Source organism: Oncorhynchus mykiss, chromosome 10 (genome assembly GCF_057628025.1).
Source record: "Oncorhynchus mykiss isolate SJ-2025 chromosome 10, ASM5762802v1, whole genome shotgun sequence".
NCBI lineage: Eukaryota > Metazoa > Chordata > Actinopteri > Salmoniformes > Salmonidae > Oncorhynchus > Oncorhynchus mykiss.
In genome coordinates, this window is record NC_143031.1 from 48918887 (window position 1) to 48932465 (window position 13579).

At 45.1% G+C, this 13579-nt stretch overlaps 1 protein-coding gene across 1 annotated transcript in view; it reads left to right on the forward strand.

Annotated features, from left to right (window-relative positions):
• The first annotated feature begins 311 nt into the window (after positions 1 to 311).
• Positions 312 to 13579, forward strand: part of LOC110534166 (short transient receptor potential channel 5) — a 36001-nt gene continuing 22733 nt past the window's right edge. Inside the window, exon 1 of the mRNA XM_021618872.3 lies at positions 312 to 818. The gene's annotated coding sequence lies outside the window, so the exon portion shown is untranslated. The remainder of the gene's footprint in view (positions 819 to 13579) is intronic.

Below are 13579 nucleotides of genomic sequence, written 5' to 3' on the forward strand. Positions count from 1 at the left end.
TGCATGAGAACGGGAGACTGCAGCAGTGTAACTCTGCAGGGTTGGTGATAACGGGTGGGGAGGGGTAGGCCATGTCAAATCCCTTGATCCTTGATTAGCCTCGGATGACAAAATAGCACCTGCAATTTGGGGGGCAGGGGAGGAAGGGCTGACATCAACAGCGACGAAACAGGTAGATACTTGAGAAGAATGGGTGCATGGGGAGAGAAGGCTGGTGCTGGAGATAAATGAGGGGAGATTGGGAGGAGGGTGGGAGGGAGAGATGGAGGGAGGGTGCAGAAAGGAGAGAGAGAGAGAGAATGCAAAGAGCCAAAGCAGAGAGTGTGATGTGAAGAGCAGAGGAGCTGGCAGTGTTGACAACGCAGCGAGAGACAGAGAGGGGTTGGAGAAGGGCACCCGCCGCCGCCACCGTGACTACACTCCGTTCGACACCATGACAACCGTAGCAAATGCACGGCGAGCCCCCGGCCCTGCTGCCCCACCAATCAGAGGGGAGAGAGTGGCGCGCGGCAAGCTGTGAGGGGAGAGACGCAGCACAGGATAGCAGAGCAGAGGTAGAACACCCCAGACACTCCTACTTACACAGAGAGAAGATACCCAGTCATTTCTCTGCCTCTTACCTGAACACTGGATGCCAGAGAGAACCTCTTGGATAATCAGCTTTGCTCTTGTTCTTTTCCCCCACAGTGGGGAGGAGTGTAAGGATGGATATACTGATTCTAACAGGACCACCCAATCACTATTACAACCTAGGAGTTACCAGACTGGTGGGGGGGGGGAAACGCAAAGAAAAAGACCATGTCGAAAATCTGCATCAGGTAAGTTTGCCATTATCTTTTCAACGTAAACATTGCACCTCCATAATCAAACTAAGTAGGAGCCGGACTCCAGGGTGGACGGTGGGATTTGTGTGTGCCGTTCTCTCTCTGACACACTGGAGACGATGGCACAGTTGTACATATTTAGTCTGCAGGAGATAAGTCAGCTGTGTTTGAACTAAATGCCCAATTCATGCGGAAAACACTCATCTGCAACGGGGGGTGCAATTCTAGTTTAAATGGAGTGTGTATCTCTGTGGAAATCATCAGCCCCTGTTTTATTGATACATCACATAATTGCTGAGATATACAGTAAAGGGGCGTCATCTATACTCATTTACCAGTAAGCCTTTCCTACCACAGACAGGAATCCCACTCACTGTAAAAACAGCACAATGTGTTGAGGGGTTTTGAAGCAAGCGTTCAGCCAGGCTTCGGCACATTGTGCTTATTTCAACAGGGACACGGTCCCTCCCAAGAACTTTAACATGGCTTGTCCTCCCCCTTTTAAATGGACAGAAACGCAATTCAACAGAGTGCTGGCCTGTGACACAGCGATTGGACCTGCTTGTTATGATTTGTTCAAGGCCACCGAGACACCGCGTAGATTTATGGACAGATGGAAGATATACACAGAGGGGCAGGCAGAAGAGCTGTGTTCCTCATTTCTAATGCACATAACCAAACTAGGAGGTGTGGTAGTGTGCCCTTAGCAAGCCCCAATCTAATATCGCTGCGCAGCACTGAAAAAAAAAAACAATCCCACATCATGTATTTTTCTTCCCCTAATCTCTTCCTTCAGTGCAGGATATTCAAAGTTCTCAGAACAGATGTAGAATTGTGAATGTATGAATCATCGCTGTGTATTTTAGGGCGGCTAGTAGCCTAGCAATGAGAGTGTTGGGACGGTCACCGAATGGTTGCTGGTTTGAATACCCGAGGAAACAAAGGGACAAATCTGCCGACGTGCCCTTGAGCAAGGCACTTAACCCTCATTTTCTCCAGGGGTGCGGTACTGCTATGGCTGACCAGGCAAAACAACACATTTGACAGTACCTAGCTGATGTGACAATAAAACATAATTAATCTATGTGTAAAATATAATATATATATATATATATATATATATATATATATCTTCATATGGTTTATTTTCTCAGATTTTTGTGTACCCAATTCCTTCCTGTGTATTGTTAGGACGATGTCTAAATTCGGCTTTAATGATCGCAATGCACGTAAGCCATGGTATCTTCTGGATGATTCCACAGGAAGTGCAGTCATGCACGCACGCCCTCACACTTAGCACGGAGAACAGGTCAGAAAGAGGAGCAGACTAAAACTAAAATATCCACGTCTGTTACCCGTCAAAAGAGACATAACAGCAATGTGCTTCAGGGTTGTGTCACGCAAATTGTACGATCCAATGCTGCAGTCTCCCTCCATCCATCTGTGTGCCTTGGGTGCGCTTTGAAGTCACACCTGTGGTTCCGCACCTGAGACCCACTTTGAATCCTACCCTCAAAACAAGACGCGTGTTAAAAACCCAATGATTATGCCGCGTACTGTAATTAGTCCCTCATTGTGAATACGGTAGGTGGTGCGGGAGGAATCAAATGTTCAGGCTTTAGTGTTACCAAGAAACAATCCTCTGTCATAATTCGCTGTCGGGGTTGGATGCACCACACAGAGTTCTGGGTTTGTGGATGTCAAATGAACCCAACGGTGGGTGACGATTAGAGAAAGGAGTGTTTAGAATAACTCATGTCTGTCTGAGGAGGTGTATTAGCATTGTGGTAATAATAATTAGAGTCTTTGTTGACAGCACAGAGGATATAATCTGGCTAAATAGCAGCTTTGTGTCTCTCACACAGTTGATGGGCTAGGAGACACAACATCCCAGGTGTAGGGAGTGTGGACGAGTCACATGTAGTCAAGTGGGAGATTACAATTTCTCACAGTGCTGCTGGTGGATTCCATCTCTCTCTCTCTCTCTCTCTCTCTCTCTCTCTCTCTCTCTCTCTCATCACGTCTGGGCTGTAGTAAACAGTCACCTTCCCTCCAATTAGCATTTCCTCTAAGTGGATGTGTTTTCTGTGTCTGCTTCAGTATTAACAGCACAGTCAGTGTTGGTGCACATCTGCCTGAGGAGACACAAACACACACACAGAGAGAGAACTGATTGCTAGACTTCTGCACTGGCTCCCTATTGTGGAGGTTTACATGTTGTTGCCTAGTGTTGTTGCCTAGTGTTGTTGCCTCTCTCAGACTCTGAGTCAAAGTACAAACACGTCTGTCTTTTGCTCAGCTTTCCAACTAATGGCCATTGAAGCTGCACATTCTGATGTATATGATAGGTCCCTATAACGCTAGTGTTTTTTCTCATATTATTACTGATTTGATCATTTTATGAATGACATTAGGCTAACATCATGAGGATATTTTCATCGTATTGACTTGCTGAATTTAAAATGAATGTCGTTTGGACAGTAGTTGTCAACCTCACTGCCACTCGGGGCACAGACATCGACAACGGATCTCCTTCACTCCCAGATGTATAGTTCTCACCATGGCGATAGAGCCACAAGTCTCACTCTCCAACTGTCCAGTTGACTATCGATTGACAAACTGGAACACAATCGAAGGCAGTACCTACTGTTTTTAACATTCTTTAACTTGATGTTCACGTCTTTGATTGGCTCGGCTCCTGTGACATATCCTGAATTTTATTTATAGTACTGAGGTTAGTGTTGCTGCACCAGACCTGTCCACACCCCCCCTGTGGACTTGCTTTTCTCACCAGCCTCTCCTCTTCAGGCTTAGGTCACTGTTTAAAATGACAGCTTGTGAAGAAATCCTTACATGCAAGTTGCAGGTGCGTTCTTTGAACAGAAAACCAAACCTCCCTAATTCTGTCACACTCTGCTGGATTTCCAATCAGCCTGAGCCTCCCTACAGCTCTACCGTACTGGTGCAGTGGAGGATGCTCCAGCCTTCAGCAGCTCCAAGGCCTTTGCTCTACGGCAACAGGTTGATGAAGCGCCAGGTATCCAGCCCCCCGACGGAACGAGCTGAACCGGAGTATCTCTGCATTATTCATCCTGTGTGTGTGCATGGCCAGCGGGCTCCCTCCCTCCCTGCTCCCCCTCACCTTGCCTCGCAGAGGAAGACCAAGAGGAGACAGAGAAATAAAGAACTACCGCGGGGTCCAAGTGTTCCTCTTAAGTATGGATGTTAGTTTGAATGTCAGGAGAAGGCTCTTATGCAAGCTAATCAATGAGCGCGATGCTGCTTTTATCACTGGGCATAGCAATGAAGCATCGGCACGAAATATCCATGTCCTCTCCATGGGTTCCCTTCACCCCCCCCCCCCCCCCCCATTGCAGTGGATGGTCCACAGATACCGCCTCAGGCCTTGCACATCATCAGACCATGCTGCACATTTTCATCGAGGTTTCATCGCTCCTCCATCTTCAAATGACTCCATGTTTAGTTCTTATATCACCCAACACGAGTGCACTACCCACATACAGAGCCCCGAGCCCGAGCAGTGAGTGTACGGGCAGGCAGGGCCACTCTAGCAGCTCACAAGACTTCAGAAGCGCACTGAATCCGTGGTGTTAACCATTACATTACAGAGCACCCACAGGTTTGGACGCCCACAGCTTGTTCCATTACACTCCATCATCTCTTTCATCTCCCCTTGCTTCACACATACTGCACAGCTAATATAATATCCTTTTGTTTTTTTAAAACAATCAAATCATTTTCATATGGAACTGTGGTGTATAGATATATATATATATAGAGCTCTTAGTGATTAAATATATAGTTGACATGTTTGAAGCAGCACTCCCCTCAGTCTTGTTGTTGGTTGAAAAGCACGAGAGAGTGAAAAAAACCCCAATACAAAACCAATACATTGCAGGCTATTTGTCTTGCGGTGAATAGAATTTATTGTGGTGCAGATGTGTGCAACAGTCAGCAGAGCAATGAGAAGCTGTGCAAATCAGTGACATGAGGTGAGGTCGTTGACTGGATAAGCACCGGCTATTATCAAAGCTCACAAATAAACGTTCACCAAATGTAAACACCAATGTAGCCAAGATAAACAAGTGATAACCTCTGATAGCGGCATATATCTCATATCATCTGACAAAATGACACACTGCTAAACTCAGCTCAGCCATAGAACCAATGTAGCATCCACAGTTACGACTGATGTGGCACTAATTTAATCCAAATAATTTGCAACGCAAACGCCATAGCCACTCACAACGAATTTACAATTCTTCCAATGCGTGGCGCGCAAACACACACACATAATAATATTATTATGTGAACTATTATTACACACACATATAATAAGGTTCTAACAGAATGTTCACGTTACAGAATTTTGTCTTTTTTTCATCCAACTTTTAACCTATATCCAATGTCATGGTGACGTCTTTTGTTGATTTTCACGTTGCATTCGTGTTAGTTGACAACTCAACCAAATGTAAATCAAAAATAGACTTGTGCCCCAAGTCTGAGTAGAGAGTGTTGATTGGTGGTGACATTTTGGACGGGCGGACAGTCCAGTGCTGGCTGTTTGCCTGCCTGACGGCTGGCAGTGAGGGAGATAGATGGTGGTTACCTTGCCTGTCATGAATAAAGTCACATCTTGTATGCTGTGTGATGCCGCTGTCTGGTCTTGACTTTCATTGTGGTTGACCTTCCATTCTTCGAGCCCTCCAAACAGCTCCTTGCATGATAGTTCCAACTTGGAGAGTTGTTTGGGGTGGAGTATAGTGGTGTCCATTTGTCGGGTTGTTTTTGCTGGCTAGCTGGCTTTATTCGGTCCAAGGGATGCGAGCCCCAATTTAGGAGGATACGCCTTAATCATGTGGACCTTCCCCCAGGCGGTAGCCACACAACATGTTTAGTCAATACACATGCACAAAATATGAAATCGGCTCAAGCTACTTCAAGATAGGCAAAGCAGCGACGCCTATACCGACCCTGCCGTTAACAGTGACTGGAGTCAGGAAAGGCTGCATGCGTCAAGGATTTTAATGCATTCGAATGGATGGAAAGAAAGGAATGATTAACCTTTATTTCATTTTTTTTTTGGTTACAGGTCCAATATCAATTTCAATTCAAATATGCAGTTATATAACATGTACACATGGGCTGCACTTCAAAAAGGAAAATAAATATAAGAAATACATACAGAGAACTGATCATACTGATCAAAAATGATTTTGTAAGAGTAAACTTGGTATGTAATGAAAATAGATACTTGTGTACCTGTTTCCTCCAGCATCTTCACAAGGTCCTTTGCTGTTGTTCTGAGATTGACTTGCACTTTTCGCTCCAAAGTTCTGCCCACACCACCCTTCTCACCCCCTCACCACTTATCCCCTATCCCCTTGTTCCTTGACTAGCACCATTCATTCTCGCTGTCGATAATTCTAATGTTACAACTTCTAATAGTAACTGTATCCCCTGGCGAATTGGGAGAGAGTTGGGCCATCTAAGAGCCAACGATTTCATCATAACATTTTTACTTTGTGTTAAATGGATCAATTGATTGCTCGGATTACAGGATGCCAAAGTAATGGCTAGCTCAGGATATGAGCTTTCCAATCTCTTCTCAATTTTTTATGCAATTATACCTTCCGGTAACCTGCCTCACCCAATGTGATACGGAATCACTATTATTTTCAATTTTAGAACACATTCAAGAATCTCCAGAAGCTAACCAGCTAATTAGCTACAAGCTATTTAGTCATTGTTAGCCACTGCTAGCAGCTCTTACCTTCTGCACAGATACCAGCCCTGTTTTTAGCCTGGATAATACTAGCCTGTCTACCAATATCGCTTGTCTACCAATATCGGACTGTCTCTCCACAACAACGCTGGATTCCTGCCATAATCCCTGGACCACTACTTCTGATCTTCACAGCTAGCTTTCACTCACCGTGGCACCTAGTACCGAAGCTATTCCCTGAGGCCCACCTCCCGGCCTACTCAGCTGTTCACCCGAACCCCACTCATACACGGCTAGAGCCCAAAACTCCACCGGATCCTTGCTGTAAACTCTGGACCTTGGCACCGGATCACCGCTGCTACCGATTGGATATAGTGGCTAACACCACTGCCACGAAGCTAGCACCAGTTAGCCGTAAGCCAGGCACATCTCCCGGCTAGCAAACTAAATTCCACAATACCTATTTCGCCATCTGGCTTGAATCCTCTGTCGACACGGCGCCCCGCCGCACCACCACGACTGGTCTGCCGATGAATACTCCATCCGCTGTGCCTTCGTCCGGCCTTCGTCGGAGCAGACACTACTAACTTTAAACGCTGTGTCGCTAGCGTAGTGGGGCTCCCCTGTTCCATCTACTGCTGCCCCCTGGACACTATGATCACTTGGCTACATAGCTGATGCCTACTGGACTGTCCATTAATTAATCACGGTACTCCATTCTGTTTATTTTTTATCTGTCGGCCCCAGTCGCGAACTCAGGCTCTGTATGTAGTTAATCCGACCCTCTCTGCCTAGTCATCGCCATTTTACCTGCTGTTGTTTTTTCTCACCTGTTGTTTTAGCTAGCTCTCCCAATCAACACCTGTGATTACTTTATGCCTCGCTGTATGTCTCTGTCAAATGTCAATATGCCTTGTATACTGTTGTTCAGGTTAGTTATCATTGTTTTAGTTTACAATGGACTCCCTAGTTCCACTCTTCATACCTCTGATACCTCCTTTGTCCCACCTCCCACACATGCGGTGACCTCACCCATTACAAACAGCATGTCCAGAGATACAACCTCTCTTATCATCACCCAGTGCCTGGGCTTACCTCCGCTGTACCCGCACCCCACCATACCCCTGTCTGCACATTATGCCCTGAATATATTCTACCACGCCCAGAAATCTGCTCCTTTTATTCTTTGTCCCCAACGCTCTAGGCGACCAGTTTTGATAGCCTTTAGCCGCACCCTCATTCTACTCCTCCTCTGTTCCGCGGGTTGATGTGGAGGTAAACCCAGGCACTGCATGTACCCAGGCACCCTCATTTGTTGACTTCTGTGATCGAAAAAGCCTTGGTTTCATGCATGTCAACATCAGAAGCCTCCTCCCTAAGTTTGTTTTACTCACTGCTTTAGCACACTCTGCCAACCCTGATGTCCTTGCTGTGTCTGAATCCTGGCTTAGGAAGGCCACCAAACATTCTGAGATTTCCATACCTAACTATAACATTTTCCGTCAAGATAGAACTGCGAAAGGGGAAGGAGTTGCAGTCTACTGCAGAGATAGCCTGCAAAGTAATGTCATACTTTCCAGGTCCATACCCAAACAGTTCGAACTTCTAATTCTAAAAATGTATCTCTCCAGAAATAAGTCTCTCACTGTTGCCGCCTGCTACCAACCCCCCCTCAGCTCCCAGCTGTGTCCTGGACACCATTTGTGAATTGATCGCCCCCCATCTAGCTTCAGAGTTTGTTCTGTTAGGTGACCTAAACTAGGATATGCTTAACACCCCGGCAGTCCTACAATCTAAGCTAGATACCCTCAATCTCACACAAATCATCAAGGAACTCACCAGGTACAACCCTAAATCTGTAAACAAGGGCACCCTCATAGACGTTATCCTGACCAACTGGCCCTCCAAATACACCTCCGCTGTCTTCAATCAGGATCTCAGCGATCACTGCCTCATTGCCTGTATCCGCTACGGGTACGCAGTCAAACGACCACCCCTAATCACTGTCAAACACTCCCTAAACCACTTCTGCGAGCAGGCCTTTCTAATCGACCTGGCCCGGGTATTCTGGAAGGATATTGACCTCATCCTGTCAGTTGAGGATGCTTGGTCATTCTTTAAAAGTAACTTCCTCACCATCTTAGATAAGCATGCTCCGTTCAAAAAATGCAGAACTAAGAACAGATATAGCCCCTGGTTCACTCCAGACCTGACTGCCCTCGACCAGCACAAAAACATTCTGTGGCGGACTGCAATAGCATCGAATAGTCCCCGCGATATGCAACTGTTCAGGGAAGTCAGGAACCAATACACGCAGTCAGTCAGGAAAGCAAAGGCCAGCTTTTTCAAGCAGAAATTTGCATCCTGTAGCTCTAACTCCAAAAAGTTCTGGGACACTGTAAAGTCCATGGAGAAGAAGAGCACCTCCTCCCAGCTGCCCACTGCACTGAGGCTAGGTAACACGGTCACCACCGATAAATCCATGATAATCAAAAACTTCAACAAGCATTTCTCAACGGCTGGCCATGCCTTCCTCCTGGCTACTCCAACTTCGGCCAACAGCTCCACCCCCCCCCCCCCACAGCTACTCACCCAATTCTCCCCAGCTTCTCCTTTACCCAAATTCAGATAGCAGATGTTCTGAAAGAGCTGCAAAACCTGGACCCGTACAAATCAGCTGGGCTTGACAATCTGGACCCTCTATTTCTGAAACTATCCGCCACCTTTGTCGCAACCCCTATTACCAGCCTGTTCAACCTCTCTTTCATATCGTCTGAGATCCCCAAGAACTGGAAAGCTGCCGCGGTCATCCCCCTCTTCAAAGGGGGAGACACCCTGGACCCAAACTGTTACAGACCTATATCCATCCTGCCCTGCCTATCTAAGGTCTTCGAAAGCCAAGTCAACAAACAGATCACTGACCATCTCGAATCCCACCGTACCTTCTCCACTGTGCAATCTGGTTTCCGAGCCGGTCACGGGTGCACCTCAGCCACGCTAAAGGTACTAAACGATATCATAACCGCCATCGATAAAAGACAGTACTGTGCAGCCGTCTTCATCGACCTGGCCAAGGCTTTCGACTCTGTCAATCACCATATTCTTATCGGCAGACTCAGTAGCCTCGGTTTTTCTAATGACTGCCTTGCCTGGTTCTCCAACTACTTTGCAGACAGAGTTCAGTGTGTCAAATCGGAGGGCATGTTGTCCGGTTCTCTGGCAGTCTCTATGGGGGTGCCGACTCGGGCCAACTCTTTTCTCTGTATATATCAATGATGTTGCTCTTGCTGCGGGCGATTCTCTGATCCACCTCTACGCAGACGACACCATTCTGTATACTTCTGGCCCTTCCTTGGACACTGTGCTATCTAACCTCCAAACAAGCTTCAATGCCATACAACACTCCTTCCGTGGCCTCCAACTGCTCTTAAACGCTAGTAAAACCAAATGCATGCTTTTCAACCGTTCGCTGCCTGCACCCGCACACTCGACTAGCATCACCACCCTGGATGGTTCCGACCTAGAATATGTGGACATCTATAAGTACCTAGGTGTCTGGCTAGACTGTAAACTCTCCTCCCATACTCATATCAAACATCTCCAATCCAAAATCAAATCTAGAATCGGCTTTCTATTTCGCAACAAAGCCTCCTTCACTCACGCTGCCAAACTTACCCTAGTAAAACTGACTATCCTACCGATCCTCGACTTTGGCGATGTCATCTACAAAATGGCTTCCAATACTCTACTCAGCAAACTGGATGCAGTTTATCACAGTGCCATCCACTTTGTTACTAAAGCACCTTATACCACTGCGACCTGTATGCTCTAGTCGGCTGGCCCTCGCTACATATTCATCGCCAGACCCACTGGCTCCAGGTCATCTGCGCTCCAGCAGGTGTATGTCACTGATCATCCCTAAAGCCAACACCTCATTTGGCCGCCTTTCCTTCCAGTTCTCTGCTGCCTGTGACTGGAACGAATTGCAAAAATCGTTGAAGTTGGAGACTTTTATCTCCCTCACCAACTTTAAACATCTGCTATCTGAGCAGCTAACCGATCGCTGCAGCTGTACATAGTAAATAGCCCACCCAATTTATCTACCTCATCCCCATACTGTTTTTATTCATTTACTTTTCTGCTCTTTTGCACACCAGTATCTCTACCTGCACATGACCATCTGATCATTTATCACTCCAGTGTTAATCTGCTAAATTGTAATTATTCGCCTACCTCCTCATGCCTTTTGCACACAATGTATATTTTTTTCTTTTTTTCTACTGTGTTCTACTTGTTTATTGTTTACTCCATGTGTAACTCTGTGTTGCTGTCTGTTCACACTGCTATGCTTTATCTTGGCCAGGTCGCAGTTGTAAATGAGAACTTGTTCTCAACTAGCCTACCTGGTTAAATAAAGGTGAAATAAATATATATTTTTTTTAAATATCATTTATTTTGAAATCCCATCGTTGGATTTGTTCGGCGGTTGGGTTTCCCAAGGAACTCCATAGGCCATCACATCTGAAACGAAGTACTAAATATAGAAGTATTTGAGATTTTAAACGCGAAAAGCGCAAGAATCCTTGATTCAAAAAAACATTAAATAACAGAAACTTTTCTATATAACAACGTTTTTTATTTGGCTTTTCATAACAGCTTTTTTTTAAATCTGATTATTGCTGGGTAAGCACTGCATACCCTGCCAACCCTGACTTGCATGTCACTGGTGCACATGGACAGGGAGGATCAATAACATACCTCACAGTCTGTAGCCTAATATCACCCATTACTTTACCTCCCTGGTCACAACACTAACCGCAGAGTTGAACATTTACTGTGGACACAATCATCCTTTAAGATGAATGTGGAAGAGTTATGCAAGGTCCACTATGCTATAAGATGACACACAATAGATGATGAGGAGTCATTTGCTTTCGTTTTTACGATGACTAACACTTTTCTTTTGCCTTCAACACTACAATTGATGTAGAGGATAGATTATATAATGCAGACATCATCTAGATTCTTCCCAGGGACGAAAGCATCATGGGCTAAACACAAGGATGCTCACAGCGATGCTCAAGAGGCTCTAAACCAAAGACAATACCTGTATGGGCAACTTGAAAAGGTCCAAATCGTTTGTGTTTTTGTCAGCATATTAACACAGAGCACGTTTTGGTCGCTCCTGGTTGATCTCGAGTGTACAGTGCCTTCAGAAATTATTCACACCCCTTGACTTTTTCCACATTTTGTTGTGTTACAGCCTGAGTCTTAAATGGTTTAAATTTAGATTTGTGTGTCACTGGCCTACACAGCATAATCGCCAAGTGGAATTATGTTTTTGAAATCTTTACAAATGAATAAAAAATGAAAAGCTGAAATGTCTTGAGACAGTAAGCATTCAACCCCTTTGTTATGTAAAGTTGAAATAAGATCAGGAGTAAAAATGTTCTGAAATGTGCAGTCGATGTGCAATAATAGTGTTTAACATGATTGTCGAAGGATTGCCTCATGTCTGTACCCCACACATACAATTATCTGTAAGGTCCCTCAGTCGATCAGTAAATTTCAAACATAGATTCAACCACAAAGCCCAGGGAGGTTGCCTCGAAAAGAAGGACACCTATTGGTAGGTGGGTACAAACAAATAAAGCAGCACTTGAATATCCCTTTGAGCATGGTGAAGTTATTAATTACACTTTGTATGGTGTTTCAATACACCCAGTCACTACAAATATATAGGTGTCCTTCCTAACTCAGCTGCCAGAGAGGAAGGAAACTACTCAGGGATTTCATGATAATGACTGTGATAGGTAAAAGATGAGGATGGGTCAACAGCCTTGTAGTTACTCCACAATACTAACCTAAATGACAGAGTGGAAAGAATTAAGCATGAAAAAAATAAAAATATTCCAAAACATGCATTCTGTTTGCAATAAGGCACTAAAGTAAAACTGCAAAACATGTGGCGTGGTGGTGGCTGCATCATGTTATCGGTATACTTGTCATCGGTAAGGACTAAGTTTTTTATGATAAAAAGAAAAGGAATACAGCTAAGCACAGGAAAAATCGTAGAGGAAAACCTGGTTCAGTCTGCTTTCTAACAGACACTGGTAGACAAATTCACCTTTCAGCAGGACAATAACTTAAAACACAAGGCCAAATTGTACAAAGCTTTTAGAGACCCAGAAAGAGTCACAGCTCAGGGAGTTGAATACTTACAGCATCTAATCAAGATATTTATTTATTTATGGGAAAAATGTACACGTTACAATTTTTCTTTAACTTTGACATTACAGAGTACTTTGTGTAGATCGGTCCACATTTTTTTTTTTAAGTAAACATTTTTTAATCCCACCTTGTAACACAACAAAATCTGGAAAAAGTCAAGGGTTGTGAATACCTTATGAAGGCACTGTATCTGTGTTTGAGTGTGTGCATGTGTGTGTGTGATTGTGTATTCTCTCTCCGACTCCTTCACTCTCCATCACGGTAGTGGTGCGTGGGCAAAATCACTGTGGAAGCCAACCCCCCCCCCCCCCCCCCCCCCCCCAAAAAAAAGCCCTGTCTCATTCAAGTTTTTTTTAAATGATGTTGGACACATCATGGACCTGGGAACCCATAAGTCCCTTCAAAGGCATAACTCTGTTGTTTCTTTGTAACAGCAAGCTCTGGAATAACTATCTGTCAATGGGGAGGGGGGCAATAGACATCATGGACTAAGCAGTTCATATTTTATATGGGATGTTAACTGACATTGTAAAGGGGGCGATTGATGTAATTGTTTCGAGAGGCTTCAGTCCTCTCCGTTGGGACAGATTGGGGATATGTGCTAAAGATGGGCAGAAGGTTGTCTTTGGCTTGGTTTACTCGCATTTAATGCCAATTAGTACTCACATTGAAAAACTGTGCGGTCTGTGCACTGCAGCTGCCAGCTTGGTCCGATGAAGAGATGGAGACCCGCATGGGCGTTTCAGCACAGTAAACAGCCATGCTGGAATGGGTGATA